This window comes from Pinus tabuliformis, chromosome 3_2 (assembly GCF_031772625.1).
Source record: "Pinus tabuliformis cultivar Carrire ecotype Pingquan chromosome 3_2, CPIR1, whole genome shotgun sequence".
Taxonomy (NCBI): Eukaryota; Viridiplantae; Streptophyta; class Pinopsida; order Pinales; family Pinaceae; genus Pinus; species Pinus tabuliformis.
Genome location: NC_142302.1, coordinates 658,868,481 through 658,896,432, shown reverse-complemented (window position 1 = coordinate 658,896,432; position 27,952 = coordinate 658,868,481).

Here is a 27,952-nt window from a genome sequence, read left to right as displayed (position 1 = left end):
TAAATACACATATAAACTAGTACATTTAGACATGAAAACCAAGGGAATGATTTTCTCATTAATGAATGCAAAAACCAACCGAAGATGGGACTACCACGTTCCACCCGAACATAGATTGGTTGAGCCAAGTCTATCTTCAGCCAATCATATTTGTGCCATATTCCAAGCATGAATGTGGGACTCATAACCAACCGAAAAGAACCAAACAAGCATGGATGCTACCAGAGTTCTCCACCTACACCATGAGGAATTTGAGTGCCTCCTAGTCTCTCAGGCTTTATTGTAATCCACAATTTGATTCAGGGATCACTAGGCCCTACACCGAGACCCACTCTCCAAGCTTTACTGTACATCCCATCCCGAGACTACTAGGCCCAATGGAGAGCAATCCACCTCTTGGCTTTACCATATATCCCGCCATTCAACGACAAGAATTCTGAGGCCCACCAAGGCACACAATCCTAGCTTTACTGCAACCCACTTTCTGACTTAAGGGATAATAGGCCAGTGACTTTACCGTGATCCACAGTCTGGTTCAAGGACCACTAGGCCATGTGTTTGTCATTTCCAAGATCCACCCCACTCAGCTTCGAATCCATATGGCAATCCAACTCAACCAAAGTATGAGAACCCATCTCATCAAGGCTATTAGGGAATGGAAAGGCTAGACTGAAGAACATTGTCACACCTAGAAAAACCCATGACATGACAAAAAACAACCACATGCAATACCATGCATGCCAAATCTAGCAAGGAAAATACAGACACAAATCGATACCTACAATGAATCATGTTGTAGTTGCTTGATCCTACCTTTCCCTGCTTGATCTTTGCTTCCTCTTACCTTCTTTTGCCTTTCTTGCTCCAATGTCAAAGTGCTCCAAGAAAACTCTAAGTGTCCAAGAGTGAGAGAAAGAGATAGAATAATGAGAGAACTCCAAAACTGAACTGACAAAAGGTTCATAACTGATCCTTAGAAGCCTTTTATTACTGATGCCTCTATTTTCTTCATTTTCCCCCTCACATGAAACCTGTGACCTTCCACCTCCATTTTCTCCCAATTTCCATTATTTTCATAAATAAATGTGCCAAAGAATGTCAGTTTGCCTTTCCAAAGCCTTAGCCATTGCCTTTGCCAATTTCCTTAGCCATAAACAACCAAATGAACACCCCCTAGGATGACTTGCCCAACATTCAGCTTGGAATAAGTGTCCCATCAATCGTGGTTATATTTTTTTAATTTTTATTAGATGGAATTTTCACTAGGGTTGTTACAGAAGGTTCACCTGCTCATGTAGGTTCTCGGGGTGGTGCCGCAATTGTGCGTGATGGAAGTTCCAAGCGGGGTGTGGGTCCAACGAGGAATGTGGGGCATGGGGACATGGAACCTGTGGAGGTCGCAGATCCTCGGTAGCTTCCATGGTAGGTAGTCACAACAGTATGTCAATTTAGTGTGGTCATGGCATAGGCAGAGGTGGTCGAGGATAGGGTCGCGGTCGTGCTATGGCTTCTCAGGGTCCTAGCAATCAGGGACGGGCAAGGTCAACAATTCTGGCTCCTTCCAAGAATATAGGATCCCCCATGGCGGTCCAGGAGCTGGTGCAATCTATCATTGCTTGATTAGAAGCTCTCAATCGAGGTCGAAGGGAGGATTCGACCTCCTATGTGAATTTAAGGAAATGGAATCGACGGAAACACAACAAATAAACCTTCCACATCAGCTACAGGACCCCTGAGAACCATGCCAACACTTCAGGCAGCTTGCCCCTAGGTCCCACTGAAACTTCTGATCACTTGCCCTCTGGACGCTCTCATGTTATGGGCATGCCAGCATTCAAGGACCTCTGAGCGCTCTCACAAGCCTGCATGCCAATGTCTAGGGACCAATTTGTCTAGTTTTGTGCCAACGTCCCGGGGCTTTGAGCCACTTTTTCGAGCCCAGGTCACTGCCCATAATGGAATGATATCTTAAGAGCAGTAAAATAACAGGTGAACAATGAAGTAGAAGCAATTTAATACAAGCTCTTAACCAAACCCCTACTAGACATGATAGACATTTTGTCAAACACATTGCAAACATGTAGTCTACATGTGTAAACAACATAATTAAACATAGGGATCTCATACTTATCTGAGAATAGCTAAGAACCATTGTTCCCTCATGTCTTTTATTGCATTATCATCTATTAGGTCACAAATACATGTATTCATTTACAAGTAAAAACATACTGAGAGCCATACATAGTTGTTGTCATAAAACATACATATAACCAACATAGTAACAACAGAAATACCATAAATATATCATTTATAAAATCCACATATAAACTAGTACATTTACACATGAAAACCAAGGGAATGAATTTCTCATTAATGAATGCAAAAACCAACCGAAGATGGGACTACCACGTTCCACCCAACCATAGATTGGCTGAGCCAAGTCTCTCTTCAGCCAATCATATTTGTGCCATATTCCAAGCATGAATGTGGGACTCATAACCAACCGAAAAGAACCAAACAAGCATGGATGATACTAGGGTTCTCCACCTACAATGTGAGAAATTTGAGTGCCTTCTAGTCTCTCAGGATTTATTGTAATCCACAATCTGATCCAGGGATCAATAGGCCCTACACCGAGACCCACTCTCCAAGATTTACGTTACATCCCATCTTGAGACTACTAGGCCCAATGGAGAGCAATCCACCTCTTGGCTTTACCATATATCCCGCCATTCAATGATAAGGATTCCTAGGCCCACCAAGGCACACAATCCTAGCTTTACTGCAACCCACTGTCTGACTCAAGGGATAGTGGGCCAGTGGCTTTACTGTGATCCACAGTCCGGTTCAAGGACCACTAGGCCATGTGTTTGTCATTTCCGAGATCCACCCCACTCAGCTTCAAATCCATATGGAAATCCAACTCAACCAAAGTATGAGAACCCATCTCGTCGAGGCTATCAGGAAATGGAAAGGCTAGACTGAAGAACATTGTCACACGTAGAAAAACCCATGCCATGATAGAAAACAACCACATGCAATACCATGCATGCCAAATCTAGGCCCACCAAGGCACACAATCCTAGCTTTACTGCAACCCAATTTCTCACTTAAGGGATAATAGGCCAGTGACTTTACCGTGATCCACAGTCTGGTTCAAGGACCACTAGGCCATGTGTTTGTCATTTCCAAGATCCACCCCACTCAGCTTCGAATCCATATGGCAATCCAACTCAACCAAAGTATGAGAACCCATCTCATCAAGGCTATTAGGGAATGGAAGGGCTAGACTGAAGAACATTGTCACACCTGGGAAAACCCATGCCATGACAAAAAACAACCACATGCAATACCATGCATGCCAAATCTAGCAAGGAAAATACAGACACAAATCGATACCTATAATGAATCATGTTGTAGTTGCTTGATCCTGCCTTTCCCTGCTTGATCTTTGCTTGCTCTTACCTTCTTTTGCCTTTCTTGCTCCAATGTCGAAGTGCTCCAAGAAAACTCTAAGTGTCCAAGAGTGAGAGAAAGAGATAGAATAATGAGAGAGCTCCAAAACTGAACTGACAAAAGGTTCATAACTGATCCTTAGAAGCCTTTTTATTACTAATGCCTCTATTTTCTTCATTTTCCCCCCTCATAACTGCCTCTCAAGGATAACTCGGCCCTCTTGCTGCTGCCTCTCAAGGATAACTTGGCCCTCTTGTTGTTGCCTCTCTGGATCTAGAAAAGTTTCCCTTCGGATCACTGTCACTGCCCATCACTCACTGCTTCAATCTCACTGACTCTCCCACCGCCTCAGTTGACTTAACTGCTTGAGCTGCCCGATCAATTCATCAATACGGGGAAATGGGAAGAGGTGGCCTTGTGTTCCAGCCATCGCCAGGGTCTAACAGCAGAAGGGACAAATGATCGGGAATATTATTGAGGAGAGCGAGAAAGGCACAGAGGGGTCAAGATCTCTATAGACTTCCCAGGGAGGTGGGGCAGTCACATGAAACCTGTGACCTTCCACCTCCATTTTCTCCCAATTTCCATTATTTTCATAAATAAATGTGCCAAAAAATGTCAGTTTGCCTTTCCAAAGCCTTAGCCATTGCCTTTGCCAATTTCCTTAGCCATAAACAACCAAATGAACACCCCCTAGGATGACTTGCCCAACATTCAGCTTGGAATAAGTGTCCCATCAATCGTGGTTATATTTTTTTAATTTTTATTAGATTGAATTTTCACTAGGGTTGTTACAGAAGGTTCACCTGCTCATGCAGGTTCTCGGGGTGGTGTCACAATTGTGCGTGATGGAAGTTCTAAGAGGGGTGTGGGTCTAACGAGGAATGTGGGGCATGGGGGCATGGAACCTGTGGAGGTCGCAAATCCTCGGTAGCTTCCATGGTAGGTAGTCACAACAGTATGTCAATTTAGTGTGGTCATGGCATAGGTAGAGGTGGTCGAGGACAGGGTTGCGGTCATGCTATGGCTTCTCAGGGTCCTAGCAGTCAAGGACGGGCAAGGTCAACAATTCTGGCTCCTTCCAGGAATACAGGATCCCCCATGGCGGTCCAGGAGCTGGTGCAATCTATCATTGCTTGATTAGAAGCTCTCAATCGAGGTCGAAGGGAGGATTCGACCTCCTATGTGAATTTAAGGAAATGGAATCGACGGAAACACAACAAACAAACCTTCCACATCAGCTACAGGACCCCTGAGAACCATGCCAACACTTCAGGCAGCTTGCCCCTAGGTCCCACTGAAACTTCTGATCACTTGCCCTCTGGACGCTCTCATGTTATGGGCATGCCTGCATTCAAGGACCTCTGAACGCTCTCACAAGCCTGCATGCCAATGTCTAGGGACCAATTTTTCTAGTTTTGTGCCAGCGTCCCGGGGATTTGATCCACTTTTTCCAGCCCAGGTCACTGCCCATAATGGAATGATATCTTAAGAGCAGTAAAATAACAGGTGAACAATGAAGTAGAAGCAATTTAATACAAGCTCTTAACCAAACCCCTACTAGACATGACAGACATTTTGTCAAACACATTGCAAACATGTAGTCTACATGTGTAAACAACATAATTAAACATAAGGATCTCATACTTATCTGAGAATAGCTAAGAACCATTGTTCCCTCATGTCTTTTATTGCATTATCATCTATTAGGTCACAAATACATGTATTCATTTACAAGTAAAAACATACTGAGAGCCATACATAGTTGTTGTCATAAAACATACATATAATTAACATAGTAACAACAGAAATACCATAAATATATCATTTATAAAATCCACATATAAACCAATACATTTACACATGAAAACCAAGGGAATGAATTTCTCATTAATGAATGCAAAAACCAACCGAAGATGGGACTACCACGTTCCACCCAACCATAGATTGGCTGAGCCAAGTCTATCTTCAGCCAATCATATTTGTGCCATATTCCAAGCATGAATGTGGGACTCATAACCAACCGAAAATAACCAAACAAGCATGGATGATACTAGAATTCTCCACCTACACCATGAGATATTTGAGTGCCTTCTAGTCTCTCAGGATTTATTGTAATCCACAATATGATCCAGGGATCACTAGGCCCTACACCGAGACCCACTCTCCAAGCTTTACCGTACATCCCATCCCGAGACTACTAGGCCCAATGGATAGCAATCCACCTCTTGGCTTTACCATATATCCCGCCATTCAATGATAAGGATTCCTAGGCCCACCAAGGCACACAATCCTAGCTTTACTGCAACCCACTGTCTGACTCAAGGGATAGTGGGCCAGTGGCTTTACTGTGATCCACAGTCCGGTTCAAGGACCACTAGGCCATGTGTTTGTCATTTCCGAGATCCACCCCACTCAGCTTTGAATCCATATGGAAATCCAACTCATCCAAAGTATGAGAACCCATCTCGTCAAGGCTATCAGGAAATGGAAAGGCTAGACTGAAGAACATTGTCACACCTAGAAAAACCCATGCCATGACAGAAAACAACGACATGCAATACCACGCATGCCAAATCTAGCAAGGAAAATACACACACAAATCGATACCTGCAATGAATCATGTTGTATTTGCTTGATCCTGCCTTTCCCTGCTTGATCTTTGCTTCCTCTTGCCTTCTTTGCCTTTCTTGCTCCAATGTCGAAGTGCTCCAAGAAAACTCTAAGTGTCCAAGAGTGAGAGAAAGAGATAGAATAATGAGAGAGCTCCAAAACTAAACTGACAAAACGTTCATAACTGATCCTCAGAAACCTTTTTATTACTGATGCCTCTATTTTCTTCATTTTCCTTCATTTTCCTCCTCACATGCAACCTGTGACCTTCCACCTCCATTTTCTCATAATTTCCATTATTTTCATAAATAAATGTGCCAAAAAATGTCATTTTGCCTTTCCAAAGCCTTAGCCATTGCCTTTGCCAATTTCTTTAGCCATAAACAACCAAATGATCACCACCTAGGATGCCTTGCCAAACATTTAGCTTGGAATAAGTGTCCCATCAACCGTCGTATATATATATATATATATATATTAACTTTTATTACATGGAATTTTCACTAGCGCTTTTACAGAAGGTTCACCTGTTCATGCAGGTTCTCGGGGTGGTGGCACAATTGTGCGTGGTGGAAGTTCCAAGTAGGGTGTGGGTCCAATGAGGAATGTGGGGCATGGGGGCATGGAACTTGTGGAGGTCGCAGATCCTCGACAGCTTCCATGGCAGGTAGTCACAACAGTATGTCAATTTAGTATGGTCATGGTGTAGGCAGAGGTGGTCGAGGACAGGGTCACGGTCGTGCTATGGCTTCTCGGGGTCCTAACAGTTAGGGACGGGCAAGGTCAATAAGTCAGGCTCCTTCCAGGAATACAGGATCCCCCATGACGGTCTAGGAGCTGGTGCAATCTATCATTGCTCGGTTAGAAGCTCTCAATCGAGGCCGAAGGGAGGAGCATGAGGCTGTTATGGCCAAACTTGAGCAACTCCAACACTGCCAATGCCATATTCGTGAAAGGGTGGTGGTTGTCTAGCACGGGCAAAATTTGTTGACGGAGAAAGTTGAAAAATCGGAAACTTGTCTTGCTCACTTTGAGCACCATGTCAATTACCTGTATCTCCCTCCTCCTCCTCCAGGTATAAGGCTAGATAATCCTGCGTCTATTACATTCGACGACTGATTATGATCACTGGTGTTTTTCTTATTTTTCTAATTATCTGGTATGTTAGGCCTCTCAGCTAGCAATTTTGTTTTTTTTGTACATTGTATAGTTATCGCATTAGTCAACAAACCTAGTCAGGGTGAGACCACATACATTTTGACATCTTTATATATGCTTTTTGATTAATAGAAATTTTTCGACTTAAAAAAAAACTTAGTCACTATTTTGCTAGAAAATAATTGAGCGTCCATAATTTCAAAGACTCTTTACCATTTGAATTGGAATAATTGTTCTCATATAATGTTTCATTCTTTTTATTTTCTTCTAAAAATATCTGCTCCTCACCTAAATTATTTGGGGCCATCAGATGCTTCTCCAAGTATTTCATCTTTGTCAGTGCAGAGTTCTACCACATTAGGGGCCCAACGTACCTTCCTTTTCCCCTGCAAAAACCCTACACCATGAATTTCAATGCACCACACACTTTCGCAGTACCGTTGAAATTAAATTAGGAGGGAAAGAAGTATATACATATATCATTAGGGCAGGCGATGCATTATTGCACATGATTTGAATTTCCATTTTCATAATCTCCACAACTTTCAACTTTTTCGCACTCACCTTTGGTTTTTGCCTGCCAAAATGTTATACCATGGATTTCACTTCACAGACTTTGGAATTCACATTAAAATACATTTACGAATTAATGAAGTATAAATATACATGTAAGATGGGCGATACATGATCGCAATTGCTTTGTATTTTCCTTAGTGATGCTTTCCAAAGCTTTCATTGACGAAATTTCAACGAATTCTAATAGAGATACAGGACAGGCCATGTTACTCGATCTCTCCATCGATTTTCGTTAGAAATTAAGAAATATAAAACTAGTAAGAAGGAGCCAGTGGGGATTACAAAATTCTGGTTGGTTCCACCTCGCTGGCTTGTTACAATGAATTAGAGGTTGAATAACGGGAATTATATGATGTTAAAAAACTTATCAAAGTATTCGTGAAGTGAGGCGGGTTGCTCGAATCACCGGATTCAAAACCCAACGAAGCCTTCGAATCGCCCTACCATATGGATTGCGGTGACACTTTAGTATGGAAATGAAACTATTTGATTCCAATGTGACAAGTGGTGAACTAAATTATATTTAAATTAAATTGGTTATTTTTTGGTTCGAAACGCGTAGACAAATGAATTATGATGTAATTTTCATCCAAATTTTTTCTCTATAAACCGTTCAAATACGTTTCATAACATTTGTTGGATAATGTATTAAATAAAGATTATTCTTTTTAAATCAAATCTTGTCCACTCATTTATTTAAAAATCAAAATTCCTCAAGTCAAATTCCAATATAGACCACGCTTATTGCGTAAAAATGCTATAAAATGAAATATTTTGATTTTGAAATGAGTTATGGTTTTTGGGCAAGTGGCATTGATAAGCCATGATTTTGGCGCATGATATTGTAACAAAGCATATCTAGAAGTTAATAATATCCATGGTAAAAAATGGTAAATATTCAGGTTAAAAATATTGTTATATTGTAACTATTAAATCTCTATATGCTTATTAATTAAATTTAAATATGGTTATGGAATCACTATTTTAATTTATATGGTAAAATTGATCATTCATATATATATATATATAAGTTTGGCAGGATCTTTTCATTCATTTTCAGCAAAAGCAAATTACAACCATAATCAAGGAGTTTAGTGGCCTCAACTTGCCCATTGGGAAACTAGGTTTGTTGGCCACCAAACAACATTATAAGTCATAAAAAAACAATATAGTTTGAGTATGTCTAACAATGTCTTATAGGACTAAGTATCTTGAAACCATCTACAAGCTAAATAACTATAATATAAGAGTCCAACCAACATATGTAGCATAGAAATTAAACAAAAATGGTTGCAACTAAAATCAGGCATATTGCTATATGTTATATGTTATAATGTGATATTTATATTATAATTTTCCTTTATCTAAAAAATTGTGCGTAATTTTGTGAATAAAAACAAAATTACAATTAAAAAAAATTGAATTTAAAAAATGTTTATCCAACATCTAACACCTACACATCTCCCTATATTGAGTTGTGGAGTTCCTCTTCGTGCAAAAAATTAACATGATTTTGTTGGTTGCAAAATCATTATGTTATTAGTCTTTGCCTAAATATTATAGGGATGAGTTGTTGATTTTTATTAGAATCATATGTATTTTTTAATTGATTTTTAATAGTTTAATATAAGATAAATGCAAATATTATTTTTCTACTAAAAAATTAAAAAATTGTTTATCTTTTATATTGTTGGATTTTAATTTTGAAGTTTTCTCGTTGAGGTGATGGTGAAATTTTTGATAATATTAAACACTTCTACTTTGTGAGAGATACTTAAATATATTTCTTATTGTCATAAGGGACTTAAAATTATTTTGTTTATAAATACTTTTTTTCTTTTTTCTTTCTTCTTTCTTCTTCTTCTTCTTCTTTTTTTTATTTTTTTTATTTTTTTATTTTTTTTATTTTTTTTATTTTTTTATTTTTATTTTTTCTGTATAAAGACTATTCTATTAAGATTAAAAGAGAAAAAATATTTACAAAGACGTTTGAACCTCTGAGGGGGCTGTAGCCTGCCCTCTGTAAAAAAAAACCGTTGCAAGTAGCACATTGCCTTCTATTTACAAAAATGAAAATCATAGACCCAAGACTAAACAGAGCTAGATAAGATCGACGCTTCAGTGTGAGCTTCCCTTTTACAAAATGTTGTCCTTTGCCTGGAGAATGTAAAATTTCATGCTAATAATAACAGAAGACATGCACACTGAGAATTACACACAAAACCCAGAAATCATAAGATGACTTGTTGTCCTGTCGCTGAAGCCAAAGGTAATTAAGCCTGCGGTGGTGAGTCTGTAGCGTTCTCATTTGCCTGGTTGGGGGAGCTTACCCAGGTTACCATCACATTATCTTCAGCTTCCATCATGTTGCATTCTGGAGGAGGCACAAGGTGCAGAACACTGCCAGAGAGTCGCGCTGGCTCACAAGCTATAATTTGCTCTTGAGGAGAGTCTAGCTGAGGGCGAGAGTCTTCCTGTTGGCCCTCTTCGTGCAGCGCAGCGGAGTCATTGAGGACAACACCAGCCAAGCTGCCCTGAGAATCACTGGAATTTTGAGAATGAGACTGTTCCTTGGAAGTTTCATCTGAGCTTGTAAGCTCATCTTCTTCCTCCGAGAAGATAACAGTTATTATAGCTGAGATAAGAGGTTTGTTAAGCCTGCTTTTGAACTTGAACCGGGATGTGTGAAAAGAGTTGTTTAGGGAGGGACCAGAATAGTTTGAGGGCGGTGAGGATGGTGAAGCAGAGGCTAACGGAGATATACGTCGAGGCATAGAGCCACCACGACCCCGAGAACCTCCACGGGACCCTGAGTTGCTACCACGCCTGGGTATGCCACGACGACGGGCCATTACAGTATGATTGAAGGTGCTGAAGGACTGAGGGTGAGAGAGAAGCGACTCGCCACAAACTAAATGGAACCAGATTGAATACCAGACCTCTGAACTGAAGACACAAAAGCAGAGCACACAGTAAATAGAATCGACCACAAGAAAAAACCCAACAACGACTGAATAAACCCAGTACCCGACCCACACACCTTCAGCAAAGACAAAATCGAAACCCCTAACAGAGATGGGCAGGAAGACTGACTTAATACACTAGACGCATATGGAGAAGACTGACTTAATGCACCAGACGCCTTCGGAAAGAGACAGAACCATATACCTGAAGCTGGCAAAATGGGAGCAATTATGAAGCCATGGTGGCTTCCAAATTCTTTGGGCTGCGCAGAGGCTCTGAGGACATAACCACCAGAGGAGAACACTGCCTGAAGAACCCGGAGCGACTATGTCAATGCCTGAAGAGACCAGAACAAATGAGCCGTGGAGAGTGCGCGCCATCCTGAAATCCTTCTCCTGCGTACCTCGAGCCCGATGCTTCATAAATGCTTGTTAATGACCTGCCTCGAACCGCCGAAACCTGCTTGGTGTATTGCCAGTTGCCGGCTTCGCATGCTCATGCATTAACACATATTTAAGGCACCCGCATCCGGGTTTGTTTATAAATACTTATGGTTGGTTACAAATAATTATTACCTATCATATAAACTTATTTACATGTTCACCACCATGGTTATTGTGGCATATTCACTACCCTCTCACCTATTCAAAATCCTCGATACTTAAAAAATTGACATTGGTGTGATACTCAATGTTTAGAAATTTAGCATTGTTTTGATAATCAATCATGACTTCCTTACATGCCATAATGTATTTCTTATTGCACTCGCCATAATAAGCTATGTTGTGCTTGTCCTAACCTCCTTCTGTTACGACCTTTGCCCTATTGTTCTTATAATTGCCACAACATTCATCAAGATCTTTTCCCTTGCAAGCATTAATTATTTGCTTTTATTACAATTGTTGGTTTAGTAGAAAATAATGTATATTATATAGTTACCCATATTTGGCCCAATGCGATGCTTAGCTTGTGCACCAGACATCTGCATGCTAACCTTCTTAATGGTGATAGCTCGTAAGCCATATTACAACGTTGTATATGTTTCTTTTTTTTTTTGTTAGCTTATTGATTAGCATGAGGAGCGTATGCAGATCTTAGCCATCATTAGAAAGAAAGAAGCTCCACATAATAAGAGTAAGGCAAAAATTCAAAGATAGAGAAGACAAATTTCTTCAAAAATAGGAGCAAAGAAGTTTTTAGTGGGTCTTGATGCCAACACTATAAGATAAAGGGCATTCGAGTTTTATATCTTGTTAAGAAGTCTTAGATAAAACTTTGAAGAAATAGTTGGTTGTAAATAAAAAATACTTGATCCATAAATTGTCGTGGATATTCCATTTGACAGTTCATCACAATAGATCTAATAAATTATACATAAAATTTTGAAATCTACACTATGAGGGTTTATTTCTCTTTAGATTTCTATATTTGTAAATTATTGTTTATTCTGTGTGCATGCAAAATACAATTATGAAGAAAATAGAGACCAAGGAAACAAAAACTCACGAACCACAATTGTCACAAGATATAACCTGGAAAACCCTTTCGAGAGAAAACCCAGCTAGAAAATGAGGTCGCTCTGCTCTTTTTTCTTTAGAGAGAAAATGGTTGTGAGTACAAAGAAGTAAGGCTTGTGGCCTGTAGGCTACTAAAGTGCACCAATTCTCTATGTGTACTCTATCCCTATCCCTCTCAACTACTCTAATCATATGTGGAACAAGATACACTCCAAAAGTGATCCAGGTGGCTCCAGAAAGACACACATGACAAAGATGGCTCAAAACTCAAAGTGTTTGGATTGTGCTCGAACCAGGACCAGATCGAAGACCTCGTTGTCCTGGTCGTGGTAGTGTGAACAACTCGTCAAATCGAGATCGTATGCAAAAGATGGAGCTCTTCAAAGTTTGACATGACAGGAGAAAGTGGGGCCCACAGTGTGCCACATGGCATCCCAGTAAGTAGGTGGGATCCACATGGTAGCCCATCAATCATTGACACTTGGCATTCTCTCATTTGTCTCCTAAACCTGCATAAGAGACAAAATAATTTTTAAATGGCTAATAAATAACCATATAACGAAATTTGTTTTAAAAATATAGTTCTTAAAATAACTACATAAAACCATCCAAACACATGGTTTTGGGATCGACGGTAACAAACCCCGCCAAACCCTTTAAACAACCTTATCGCACACAATAATCGCAACCATATTATATATATATATATATATATATATATATATCTATATATATATATATATATATATATATATATATATATATATATATATATATATATATATATATATATATATATATATATATATATCTATATATATATATATATATATATATATATATATATATATATATATATATATATATATATATATATATATATATATATAAAATAGAACTCTGTATTAAGGGGCGGGCGCAGCCTGCAGGCCATCGACGATGGACCCGGCCCACACCCCGAAGCCATATATATACATATATCGCCCCGATCCATAATAGTCGCGCCGATGTCTATGCCGAAACATTCGTTAAAGTGTCGATTGAAAACGCCGATCGCCGATTTTGATACATCACCGATAACGATATCGGCGGAACCCCTGATATCGCGCTGATTTAATCGGCGCTGATCCCTGCCGACCACCGATTGCGATAAGCGTCTAAAGGCAGACCCGATAGGGTTTGTAGGGCCGATTTAAAATGTTTTGAAGTCTGAATTTCAAGGATTTTGGTCGGATTTATCAGTTTTTAGTGTATTTCTGTTTTAAACAGAAAGAAGGCTATTTGTTACACCAGCCGATGCTTCTAAGCAAATGGCTTCTATTCTGAACAAAACCGACCTCCGATTTTTAAGCGCAGCTTTGATCCAAACGTGTTATAACACACGATGGTGACAGAGAGCCGAGGGGAGCGCGGGAAGGTTGTGTAACAGTGGGCGAGGGCAGTATGACAGGAAGCTCGAGAGGCTGCATGGAAAGGCTGCGAGGAAGAGGCCCGAGAGCCTGCGTGCCAGAGAGAGCTTGAAAGCCAGTGCAACGCTTGAACCCCATAGAGCCATAGAGCTTGATCAATCTAGAGCGCAGATAGCCATAAGAGTCACAACGCTTGAAATTCTGGCAGATCGCAGAGCTGTTGTGATAAGCCAGATCGCCATAGAGCTGCAGAGTGAGAAGTCCAAAGCAATTATTCTTCTATGATCAATTCTTCTTTATGATCGATTATTCTTTGTGTGATCGATTCATCTTTTGATCAATTCTTCTTGATTGATTCTTCTTTGTTCGATTCTTCTTGCAATCGATGTTGTGAAATCAATATTCAACAAGCTTCAACATTTTTTATAGCTATGTTTCAAATGTCCACTTTCTTGTGCGAGCAACCATCTTCATACGATCAATGCCTTGAGAGCAATGGTCCGAGCAGCTTTAGCAGTGAGACATCCACTTCTTCAGATGGCCCTTGGTTATAAGGTATATGATGTGTTCATGTACTTCTTCTTTCTGCATTATGTTGTATAGATCCATGATTGATGTTGATGCAGGATCTTGTTTATTACATGTTGTCATGATTCCTTGCTTCATGTTATGCGGAATCTTCTATGTGATGTACTTGTTGTCATAACTCATCATGTTATGTTTTGAGATCCCTTGTTGTATGTTGTTGGGATACTCTTGTTGTCGTCATGCATGTGTTTTGCTTTGACATCCCTTTTGTGCCATGTTGGCGAGATGTGCACCATGCATGTTTTTGTATCATATTGACAGGAGTCTTTTGATTGAGAGTTCTAGTTGTGGAATATCTCTTAGAGCCACTCCTGCGTGAGAGAATTTTTCCTTGTATGATTGAGACATCATCTCTATGTACATCACCATTATTGATAGCACTTAATGTAGCGGCCTACACCATCTTGACACTAGGGCCGGAGACGTAGTCCCTCCTGGACGAACTCTGTTATCAACGCTTATTTTTTCATGTGTTGATGATTGTTATGTTCCTCTTCTTTTCCGCATGCAGATGTATTCGTTAATGTTCTTTAAAAAAGAAATTTTAACACATCATGAAAGTAAAAGGTCTTGGAAGGGTCCTTCTTCACACCCGGACTTGGATCAAGTGGTATCAGAGCGGTCTTTGCGTTGATGTGAATTGCAGTGTGAACAATGACAGAGGATGAAAGAGCAATGTACGAGACCATGCTTAACATTTCCAAGAAAGTGGAAATCCTGTATGAAACTCTACAGAAAGAGACAGAGGAAAAGGAGCGGTTACAGCTTCAGTTGAAAGCCACAGAAGAGGCCATGGATGAACTGAAGCAAAACAAACATAATCTTCAAACAGAGAACGATGAATTGAAGATGCGCTTACATGAAGAGAAAGAGGAAAAACAAAGTTTGCTACGACAGCTGCAAGCAAAGGACGAGGCCTTGGAAAAACTGAAGCGTAACCCATATGAGGTAAAAAGTAGTTCTCCATCTTCATGTATGTTTCCTGATGATGATTTCGCTGTGTTTGAAAATCACACCACAGGAATTGGCTCCAAACTGTTGAAGAGAATGGGACATGAAGGGAAAGGCTTGGGCGTTAATGTTCAAGGCATTGTCAATCCCATCAAAGTAAAGGAATTACCCCGTCAGGTAGGACTTGGGTATGTCAGGAAATAAGTTGGGGAATGTGTTGAGACAGTTAGCGAACCACCAAAAACAGATGATGAGCAGCCCTCATCAGTTCTTTCCAAATCAAAAGAGAAGGTAAAAGATGTTGATTTCCTTTTGGTTGCATCTTCTCATAGTATGATGTCTGTTGGAGATTTACAGATCCCCATTACAGGGACAAACATGAGGCTCCTTACAAGGATGAGGCACGAGGAGAAATAAGAACTTGGTGTTAATAACCAAGGCATAACTCCACCTTTGGAGGTTGTGCATGAACATCCATTTGCAGGCTCGAGATACACTAAAGGAGAGTACTCAAAGGTGTTAGATTTGTCCGAGACATTGTCGATGAAAGAGTATGATGGGAAAACATCCCCATCATCCCATGGCAGTTTCCATTGCAGGGAGAGAGCTGAGGAAAGCCCTCATCGCCATACTGATATTAGAGACAAGAAAGGAAGGTATAATCTCTTTCGATCTTCGAATGTTCATTTTGATCATGTTGTTAATAATGAACGAACGAAAAGGCATCGAAAAACATGCACCTTTTGTGGTTTACCTAACCATACCTTTTCTAAGTGTTGGAAAAGAATGGCAGCACTCATGAGGCATGAAAGACCCTCTCAACAACATGAAAAGAAACAGGTTAAGCAGGTATGAAGGAAGAAAGCCTACTGCTTGCGACAGAAATGGCCATCAAAGAGCCACATGCTGGAAGCTCCATCCAGAGCAGCGCCTTAAAGACAAATCGTTGGTGCATGAAGCAGGAAGAGCAGTTGTTTGAAAAGCAAAATCACCTCAAGGAGGTGACCCATTCACATTGATCAGTGAGAAATGGTTTCTAGACATGTTGTTGTTTCATGGTCATTCTTTTGTAAATCATTTGTTGCATTTTAAAGTGTAAAATTGATGATGTGTTTCCATCACTTGGTCAGCAACAATGATGTCTGGTCATGTTTTGAGTCGTATTTTGAGTTGCATGTTACACTCTGAAAGTGATGTTAGGTTTCCATCACTTGTCAAAACAATCATGTTTGGCCTTATGATTGTAAATCATGTGTTGCAATGATGAGGTGTTTTCCATCACTTTTTGAAGCAACAATGATATGTTGGCCTTGTTGTCATAGCTAGGGTATTAATGTCCATCTTGTTGTAAACCTGACCACTGAGTATGTGTTATAAACTTGTGGCAAGTGTGGGACGTTTGAATCTTTAGTTTGGTCATGTCATTCAAGCATGTAACTTGCAAACAATGTACTACAGGTTGCAGAAGTAGTAGGTGTCGGCTTGTTGCTTAAGGCTTCGAAAAACAAAGGTGAAGGAGATGGAAGCGAGACCTTTTCAGGACGCTTGTGATGCAGACAGGGTACAGAGAAAGTGCAAATTATTTTTCATGCTTTTGGAGGACCAAAAGCTCGTTAGGGAGGATTGATCCAGGTGGCTCTAGAAAGACACACAAGACAAAGATGGCTCAAAAATCAAAGTGTTTGGATTGTGCTCGAACCAGGACCAGATTGAAGATCTCGTCATCCTGATCGTGGTGGTGTGAACGGCTTGTCAAACCGAGCTTGTATGCGAAAGATGGAGCTCTTCAAAGTTTGACATGACAGGAGAAAGTGGGGCCCACAGTGTGCCACATGGCATCCCAGTAAGCCCGTGGTACCCACATGGCAGCCCATCAGCCATTGACACTTGGAATTCTCTCATTTATCTCCTAAACCTGCATAAGAGACAAAATCATTTTTAAATGGTTAATAAATAACCATATAATGAAATTTGTTTTAAGAATATAGTTATTAAAATAACTATATAAAACCATCGAAACACATGGTTTCGGGATCGGCGGCAACAAACCCCACCGAACCCTTTAAACAACCTTATCGCAATAATTGCAACCATATTATGCATATATATATATATATATATAATATATAACAAAACTCTGTATTAAGGGGCGGGCGCGTGCCATCGGCGGTGGACCCGACGCACACCTCGAAGCCATATATATACATATATTGCCCCAACCCATAATAGTCGTGCTGATGTCTATGTCGAAACATTCATTAAAGCGTCGATTGTCGATTTTGATACATCGCCAATAACGATATCGACGGAACCCTTGATATGGTGCTGATTTAATCGGCGTCGATCCCTGCCGACTGTCGATTGCGATAAGCGTCTAAATGCGGACCCGATAGGGTTTGTAGGGTCGATTTAAAATGTTTTGAAGTCTGTATTTCAAGGATTTTGGTTAGATTTATCGGTTTTAAGTGTATTTCTGTATTAAACAGAAAGAAGGCTATTTGTTACACCAGTTGATGCTTCTAAGCAAACAACTTCTATTCTGAACAAAACCGACCTCTGATTTTTAAGCGCGGCTTTGATCCAAACGTGTTATAACACACGATGGTGATAGAGAGCCGAGGGGAGCGCGGGAAGGCTGTGTAACAGTGGGCGAGGGCAGTATGACAGGAAGCCTGAGAGGCTGCGTGGAAAGGCTGCGAGGAAGAGGCCCAAGAGCCTGCGTGCCAGAGAGAGCTTGAAAGCCAGCGCAGCGCTTGAACCCCATAGAGCCATAGAGCTTGATCAATCAAGAGCGTAGATAGCCATAAGGGTCATAGTTCTTGAAATTCTAGCAAATCGCAGAGCTGCAATGATAAGCCAGAGCACTATAGGGCCAGATCGCCATAGAGTTGCAGAGCGAGAAGTCCAGAGCAGTTATTCTTTTGTGATCAATTCTTCTTTATGATCGATTCTTCTTCGTGTGATCAATTCATCTTTTGATCAATTCTTCTTGATTGATTCTTCTTTGTTCGATTCTTCTTGCAATCAATGTTGTGAAATCGATATTCAGCAAGCTTCAACATTTTTGATAGCTATGTTTCAGATGTCCACTTTCTTGTGCGAGCAGCCATCTTCATACGATTGATGCCTTGAGAGCAATGGTCCGAGCAGCTTCAGCAGTGAGACATCCACTTCTTCAGATGGCCCTTGGTTGTAAGGTATATGATGTGTTCATGTACTTCTTCTTTTTGCATTATGTTGTACAGATCCATGATTGATGTTGATGCAGGATCTTGTTTATTACATGTTGTCATGATTCCTTGCTTCATGTTATGCAGAATCTTCTATGTGATGTACTTGTTGTCATAACTCATCATGTTATGTTTTGAGATCCCTTGTTGTATGTTGCTGGGATACTCTTTTTGTCGTCATGCATGTGTTTTGCTTTGACATCCCTTTTGTGCCATGTTGGCGGGATGCGCACCATGCATGTTTTTGTATCATATTGATAGGAGTCTTTTGATTGAGAGTTCTAGTTGTGGAATATCTCTTAGAGCCACTCCTGCGTGAGGGAATTTTTCCTTGTATGATCGAGACATCATCTCTGTGTACATCACCATTATTGACAACACTTAATGCAATGGCCTACACCATCTTGACACCGGGGCTCAGAGACGTAGTCCCTCCTAGACGAACTCCGTTATCAACGCTTATGTTTTCATGTGTTGATGATTGTTATGTTCCTCTTCTTTTCCGCATGCAGATGTATTCATTAATGTTCTTTTAAAAAGAAATTTTAACACATCACGAAAGTAAAAGGTCTTGGAAGGGTCCTTCTTCACACCCGGACCTGGATAAAAAATAATGGTACCCCTTTTCTTCCTAGTGGCTCGGTTATAATAAGCTTGACACCCTACTAGTGGTTAGGTTTGACTCCTTCAACTCTTAATTTGAGTTTTAATATGGGCTCTTCTAGAGTCTCATTCATCATGATCACATGGAAAACCCCTTTTCCTTCAGAAATGGGAGTTAATGTGGCATCCTCTCGAATTATGATGGTGAAAACATGAAGGTCAATTTTTGAGTGGCATAATTTTTGCATATGGACTCAGATTGAGGTGATTCGTATGTTGTTGGAAAGGTCTCCATATGTAGAATATTAAAAAAATGTGTTACACTAAAAAATTTTACTCGCCAAAAATGTATTTGATGCCTCAAAATGATCTTGAAATGTTTAAGACCCTAATTTTCCAAATTGGGTCCCGTTGGTAAAAATGGTCCTGTGAGCTTATTTTTTCACTTTTTTTCCACTTTGAAAGTTTCAAGGTGGATGAAAAACAATATAGTGATCCAATCCGTATCATACTTCCTCGTTGTGGGAGGCTTTTGGTACCCAAAATCTTATACTAAATGAGGTGAGGAAATTTCTCCTCCACCTTGTCTCGGGTATACCATTTAGCTTTACGTAAAAGTTATCATTTCGACCCAATCTAACAAAGGTCATCATGTCCTTATCTTGTAGATATGGACCTCTTCCATAAAGTGGTACCTTCTATCAACTCTTTCTAAGCATATGGTGCAAAATCCTCTACAGAAAGTAGGATATGTTCCTCTTCCTGATCCAACATGGAAGGCTCATGGAGTTTTAGATTTTGCACATTCACCACTAAGTAAATGCATAAGTGGTTAAGTTTGACACCTTCAACTCTTAACTAGAGTTACAATATGCATTGTTCTAGAATATTGTTCCTCGTGATCACATGGGTAGTCTCTTTTCTATGAATATTGGGGCTAACATGGCATCCTCTTGAATCATCATGGTCAAAACAAGAAGGTCAACTTTCGAGTGGCATAACTTTTGCATATGAACTTTGGTTGAGGTGATTATTGCACCCCTGGAAACTTATTTTTGTGTAGATTAGTGTTAGGCATTCCAATACATAAGTGATAAAGCTTTAACCCTAAAAATGATGCCATTTGATGCCTTAAACTACTTCCTGAAGGTTTCAGACCCCAATTCTCCAAACTAGGACCCATCGGTAAAAATGGTTCGGTGAGCTTATACCTCCACTTTTTCCACTCTAAAATCATCAAGATTAATGGAAAATAATATAGTGATACAATCCATATCATACCTCCCAATTGTGGGAGGCTTTTGGTCCCTAAAAGCTTCTACTAAATGAGGTGAGGAAATGTTTCCTCAACCTTCTCTCGAGTGTAGCATTTAGCCTTACCTGGAATCTATCCTTTCAACCTAATTTGTCAAAGGTCATGTTCCCCTTGTCTTGTAGTTCTATATCTCTTCTACAATATCTTTTGTTAACTCTACTTGAGCATCCAATGTCCAATCCTCTACATAAGGTAGGACCTATTCCTCTTCCCAATCTAGCATAGAAGGCCCATAGAGTTTTAGATTCTCTACATTCACCACTGGGTAAATGCACATGTATGGGGGTAGATTGAGTCTATGGGAATTATCTTCCACCTTTTCCAATATCTCAAAGGGAACATTAAGCTTTATTTATCTTGCCAAGACCCTGTAACCTCTCGTTCAACTGTAATCATGCTTTGTCTCCCATCTTGAATGACTTATCCATTATGTGTTGATCACGCTTGACCTTATATATTTCCCATGACTTTTGTAGTGTCACCTATAGTTGTATATGGATTTGCCTAATATTCTCAACCATTTTTTCATCCCTCAAAGCATCCCTTGTAAGATCCTATGTTTCTCTGCCTCGTTACCCATATGCAATATCTAAAACAAGTTTCAAATGGGGACTTAATAGTAGAAGTGTGGACTACTCTATTTTACGAGTGTTGTATATATACCAAATCTTCTGATGCTTTTGATTTTAACCCTTCAAAAGTTGTAGCAAAGTCCTATTGACTACTTTTATTTGTCTATCTGTCTGAGGATGGAATGTTGTAGACCTCTTCAACTTTGTGTCCATCTTCTCCCATAATGTATTCCAAAATGCATTGAGAAATCCCATGTCCCTATCTGAAATGGTGCTCCTTGGTATCCCAAAGTGCACTTAGACCTGTCCAAAAAATAAGTTTTCTACTTCTTTCCCATTGATGGTCTTTTTATAGGGAAACAAAACATACATCTTATTGAACCTATCACCTACCGCAAATAGGCAGTCATGTCCCTTTCTGGTTGTTGGAAAACCTCCCACAAAGTCCATGGAAACGCTTTCTGAGGGATCAATGGGTACAGGTAAGGGATGATATAGACCTTATTTTTTGTTACTAGGCTTGTTGGTACATCAAAAGCATGAATCCTTTTGTGAACCTAGCTACCTATTCTTGCATCTTGGGCCAATACACATACCTATGCAAGTTGGCCATCGTCTTCCCTACATCAAAGTGCACTGCAACCTTTAAGGTGTGAGCCTTTTTAATCAACGACAATCTCTCGCCTTTAGGAACACATAACTTATCTACCCTGTAGAGTAACCCGTCCTCAAGATGGTAGTCAACCATCCTCTCGCCATAATGCACATGACATTGAATCTGCAATTGTTGAAACACCTCTTGAAGTCCTCATCCTCTGAATAGTCATCTATGTATACATCATTCGTGAATGGCTCCATGTGCATCAAAGTTACCAAATCTGTGCATGTTAGCCAACTTATATGTGTTGGCCTTCTTGTATTTGATTACTAATTGAAAATGTTGTATAAACCCCATTTACTTGTAATGCATGGTTAGGCCTATAGGTACTATAGTGGTTGGTGATTTGTGTGGATTATTGTCTCCTTTCCCATCAAATAGTGATTCCACTTCTTCATAACTTTCACAAAGGCATAGAGCTCCTTATCACATGTAGGGTAGTTAAGAACTACCCCATGAAATACTTCATAATAGTAGCATGCAGGCCTTCCTCCATGGATCAAGACTTCTCCCATAACATACCCAGTCACATTTATCTTCACTTCAAAGGGTTATTGCATGTGTTGGTAATGTTAGAAGTGGTGCTTGGATAATCTTCTTCTTTAACTCCTCAAAGGCCCTCTTTAACCCTTTCCCCACTAGAAACTCTTGCCACTTGTCATTATGGTGTGGAGTAGTTTTGCTACCATTGAAAATGAGGCTATGAATTTTCTCAAGTACTATGTTGCCCCAATGAAACAACTAACCCCAGAAACATTAGCAGGCACTAACAATTTCATGATGGCCTCTATCTTAGCAAGATATATCTTTATCTCTCCTCCACCTATCACATACCCCGAATACACCAAAGGCTGTTGTGCAAACTCACATTTCTTGAGGTTTGATAGCAATTGGTGCTTCTTTAAAATCCCCAACACCTACATCTAATGTAATGTACTCCTCCCAGGTAGCACTATATACGAATATGTCATCCAAATAGACAATAACAAATGAATTTATAAAAGGGTGCAGTATATCATTCATTAACCTCATAAACATAGTTGGTGCATTACATAGGCCAAATGGCATGACTAACCACTCATACAAATACTTCCTAGTTTTGAAGGTGGTTTACCAGGTATCTTCTTCTTTGACTTGAATTTGGTGATATCTAGACTTTAAGTCCAACTTGGTGAAGTATTTTTCTTGTTGTAACTGATCTAGCAGATCATCTATTCTAGGAAGGGGGTACTTATTATTGAGTGTGATTTTGTTCGATGCCCTGTAATCTATACACATTCATGAAGTCTCATCTTTCCTTGGCACAATGATTATGGGTGACCCACATGGTGATGTACTCCATTGAATGAAACAGTGTTCGAATAGCTGTTGCAATTGTTTCTTCATCTCACTCACTTCTATAACATACTGCCTATATAGGCCAACATTTGGCAATGGGGAGTTTGGAAATAGTTTTATCTCATACTCCACTTCCCTTTTAGGTGGTGGCCCTTTAGGCTCCTAGAACACATCCAGATATGCTTGCTATTTCTTAGTACAACTCTTCAAGGATGCCTTTGATCTCACTGACTCTCCTACAAATTAATGTTCTCTTAAAAACAATAAAACATGCTTTTTGTTGGAACTAATCAATTTCTTGGCTTGGTTGGCACTTACTAGTGAAATTTTTTACTTTCCTTCATGTGCATTGATGGTTAATGCTTTTCCATCCTTGACGAGGTGGTATTGGTTGACTCTCTGCATGAATATTGTATCTTGCATGTACATATAGGGGCTTCCAAACACCACTCAACATACATCAAGGGGAACCACATCTAGTTCTACTTCATTAGTAAAATTAGCATTGATAGAAAATCTAATTTTGCACTATTTTATTATCTTTAACCTTGTGTCCTTATTTACAAATTCCAATGGATATGGTATTCAATGATCACAAAATTATAATCCCAATTTGTTGACTAGCTCTGATACAATGAGATTCACCTATGATCCTGAGTCAAACAGAGCATCAGTTTATCTTCTCGACCTATATCTTTATGTGGAAGAGTTTGGTCATTTCTTTCTCTTCATGTTGTTGAAGGCTACTTAGATTCACCTCTTTCTGCACTAATGTACAAATGATATTCTCATCCATGTCTGAACTGCTTTCAACCTAGTTTCTTGAGTCAATGGCCATGACATTCCTCTTATTATTATGTTTCTTTTTGTTCTCTAGGTTAAACTCTGGATGTAGCATCCAACACTTCTCTTCTATATGACTGTCAATATTATAGTGGTTGTGGAAATTATTGGTGTCTTGAATTGGTGTGTTGTGGCTACCATATTTTTATATTCACCCCCCTTTCCACATATTTCCCCCCTCATTAGAAGTGTATTGTTGCTTCCTATGCTTCAATCCACTTGATTATCCTTTATTTGGGCCTATGTTCTCCAGCTATAACGCCTGCACATAAACCTCGTCCAATGATTTGGGCTTGAACAACATCACTTGCTTTTGCATATGGCTATGTAGACCACTCAGATACTTGAGGAGTACATCTGGCTTATTTGCGAGATACCTAGCATTATGGCCTTTTTTCTGAACTCGGTAGTGAACCCTTGTACACTCTACCCTTGCTTCTGTCTAAAGTAGTGTCATTGGATCCGTTGGTCCTCTACAAACTCGATAGGGTAAAATTACGACTTTATGAGGGTTTTAAATTCCTCCCACTTAGTCACTGGAGGATTTCCCTCCAACCTTAAGGTCTTTGTGGATTTCCCACTAAGTCAAGGCATGGCCCTCTAATTTCAATTGCACAAATGAAATATTTTATTCTTCCTCTATATGGTGAATACTGAAATAAACTTATAATTGTTGCAACTATTGAATTAGCTTCAAAGAATTGTTCTCACCTTGATATGGTTTGATATTGACCTTTGCTTCCATTTTGAACAAGGGTTGTGAATTGTTCATGGCACTCAAACTGAGTTGATATTTTTCCGGTCCTTCAACTCATTCTTTGTTTCTTCTTGATCTCCTAACCTCCCCTTTGTTTTATCAGACCTCTGCATTAGAACCCCCATCTTTTCTGAATATCCTGAGCTTATTGGTTAAGGCCACCATGAGAAGATTCACATTACATCTTATATTTTCAATTTGTGCTTCTATCTGCAAAAAGCTCTCCTTTGTAGGATCACAAGGGTTATTCACATATTCGTTGACCATGACTATGGTTTTATGACTTTTGGCTTTGTCAATCTAGATCTATTGTGAATCTCAACAATATACCCAAATAAACTTGTTCTGATACCAACACGATCTGTAAAATACCATGGATATTCCATTGGAAAGTTCATCACAATAGATATGATAAAACTGTACTTAAAAATATGAAATCTACATTGTGAGGGTTTATTTCTCTTTAGATTCCTAGTTTTGTAAATTATTGTTTATTGTGTATGCATGCAAATTAGATTTATGAAAAAAAGTAGAGAACACTGAAATAAAACTCACAAACCATGATTTACACAAAATATAACTCAGGAAGCCCTTTCAGGAGAAAACCTAGTTGGAAGGTGAGGTTACTCTGCTCTCTTTCTTTGAATAGAAAATGATCGAGAATACAAAGAAGTAAGGACCATGGCCAGTGGGCTCCTACAATGCATAAATTCACTTTGTGGGCTCTCTCTGTATACCTTCTAGTTACTTTTCGCATAGATGGAACAAGATACACTAAAAAAGAATGGAACCTCTTTTCCTCCTAGTGGCTTGGTTATAACACAACCTGATAGCCTAATAGTGGTTAGGTTTGACTCCTCCAACTCTTAACTAGAGTTACAATATGGAATCTTCTAGAGTCTCCTTCATCATGCTCGTGTGGCTAGCCCCTTTCCCTTGAGTATTGGGGGTTGGCGCATCCTCTTGAATTATGGTAGTGAAACCGGAACACCAACTTTCCAATAGCATAACTTTTGCATATGAGCTCTAATTGAGGTGATTCTTACACCATTAGAAAGGTCTTTGTGTGTAGAATGAGTAACAAGTGTTTCACTAAAGAGGTAAAGTTTTACCCCCTAAAACACTATTTGATGCCTAAAAATTCCCCTGAAAGATTTCAAGCCCTAATTTGCCAAACTCCGTCTCACCAATAAAAATGATCCTATGAATTGATTCTTCCACTTTTTCCACTATGAAAGCATCAAGATGAATGAAAAACAATATAATGATCCAATATAGATCAATACCAAGTACTTTTATTCCTATAAAGGGAATGGTTTAACCCTAATAGTATAATAAGGATACAATTTAAAACACCCCCAAGCTCCACAAGTGTTAAGTGGATCTCAATACTAACATTGATAAGATAAAGGGCTTGTGAGTTTTATATATTGTTATAAAGTCTCAAATTAAACTTCTAAGAAATTTTTGGTTGTAAATATAATATATTAAGTATTGTTTTCTTCCTATAAAAGGAAGGGCATAGGCATACTAATATAATAAGCATACAACTGGAAACACCCCCCAGCTCCACAAATATCTTATAGTCAAGAAAGTAGTGAAAATTTCAAAACCCCCTCCTTTAAGGAAAATGATGTGAATTTAGCCATTTCTCATAAATAAGTGGGTAGCTTCTATCAATTATGAAAGGTGAGGTTACATTTTTCTTTTCAAGGTGGTGAAATGTGTACATGTGTCTTTAGATGGCCCTGATAATGCACAAACAATAACAATTTAGATATAGCTTAAAAATATCCATAAAGTAAGAATAAATTACAATACATAGTTGGTAGCATCGCTAATAATTTTAAATGGATTTGGCCCTTCATGCATTTAAATTGAATAAAACTCTTGGGTTTGTTTGGATTGATTAAATTAAGGTTTTATAAAACTAAAATCATACGCACATAATTCTACAAAAGACTTTATAAATGTGTGTATGATTTTAGTTTTATAAAACCTTAATTCAATCAATCCAAACAACCCAAGAGTTTTATTCAATTTAAATGCATGAAGGGTCAGATCCATTTAAAATTATTAGCGATGCTACCAACTATGTATTGTAGCTTATTCTTACTTTATGGATACTTTTAAGCTATATCTAAATAGTTATTATTTGTGCATCATCAAGGCCATCTAAAGACACATGTACACATTTCACCACCTTGAAAATAAAAAGGTAACCTCACCTTTCATTATTGATAGAAGCTACCCACTTATTTATGAGAAATGGCTATATTCACATCATGTTCCTTAAAGAAGGGGGATTTTAAATTTTCACTACTTTATTGACTATAAGATATTTGTGGAGCTTGGGGGTGTTTCTAGTTGTATGCTTATTATATTAGTATGCTTATGCCCTTCCTTTTCTAGGAAGAAAACAATAATTAGTATATTATATTTACAACCAACAATTTCTTAGAAATTTTATTTGAGACTTTATAACAATATATAAAACTCACATGCCCTTTATCTTACCAATATTATATTGAGATCCACTCAACACTTGTGAAGCATGGGGGTGTTTTAAATTGTATCCTTATTAAAATATTAGGGTTAAGGCATTCCTTTTATAGGAAGAAAAGTACTTGGTATTGATAATTATTGGATCATTATATTGTTTTTCATTCATATTGATGCTTTCAGAGTGGAAAAAATGGAAGAATCAATTCATAGGACCATTTTAATTGGTGAGACCTAGTTTGGCAAATTAGGGCTTGAAATCTTTCAGGTGATTTTTGAGGCATAAAATAGTGTTTTAGGGGGGTAAAACTTTGCCTCTTTAGTGAAACACCTATTAGTCATGCTACACACAAAGACCTTTCTAATGGTGTAAGAATCACCTTAATCAGAGTTCATATGCAAAAGTTATGCTATTGGAAAGTTGACGTTCTTGTTTCACTACCATCAAGAGGATGTGCCAACCCCTAATATTCAAGGAAAAGGGGCTAGCCACATGATCATGATGAAGAAGAATCTAGAAGAGTCCATATTGTAACTCTAGTTAAGAGTTGGAGGAGTCAAACCTAACCACTATTAGGCTATTTGGTTGGGAAAAGAGGTTCCATTCTTTTTTAGTGTATCTTGTTCCATGTATGCGAAAAGTGATTAGAAGGTATACAGAGAGAGCCCACAAAGTGAATTTATGCATTGTAGTAGCCCACTAGCCATGGGCCTTACTTCTTTGCTTTCATGACCATTTTCTATTCAAAGAAAGAGAGCAAAGTGGCCTCACCTTCCAACTAGGTTTTCTCCTGAAAGGGCTTCCTGGGTTATATATTGTGTCAATTATGGTTTGTGAGTTTTAATTCAGTGTTCTCTATTTTTTTTGCATAAATGTAATTTGCATGCATACACAATAAACA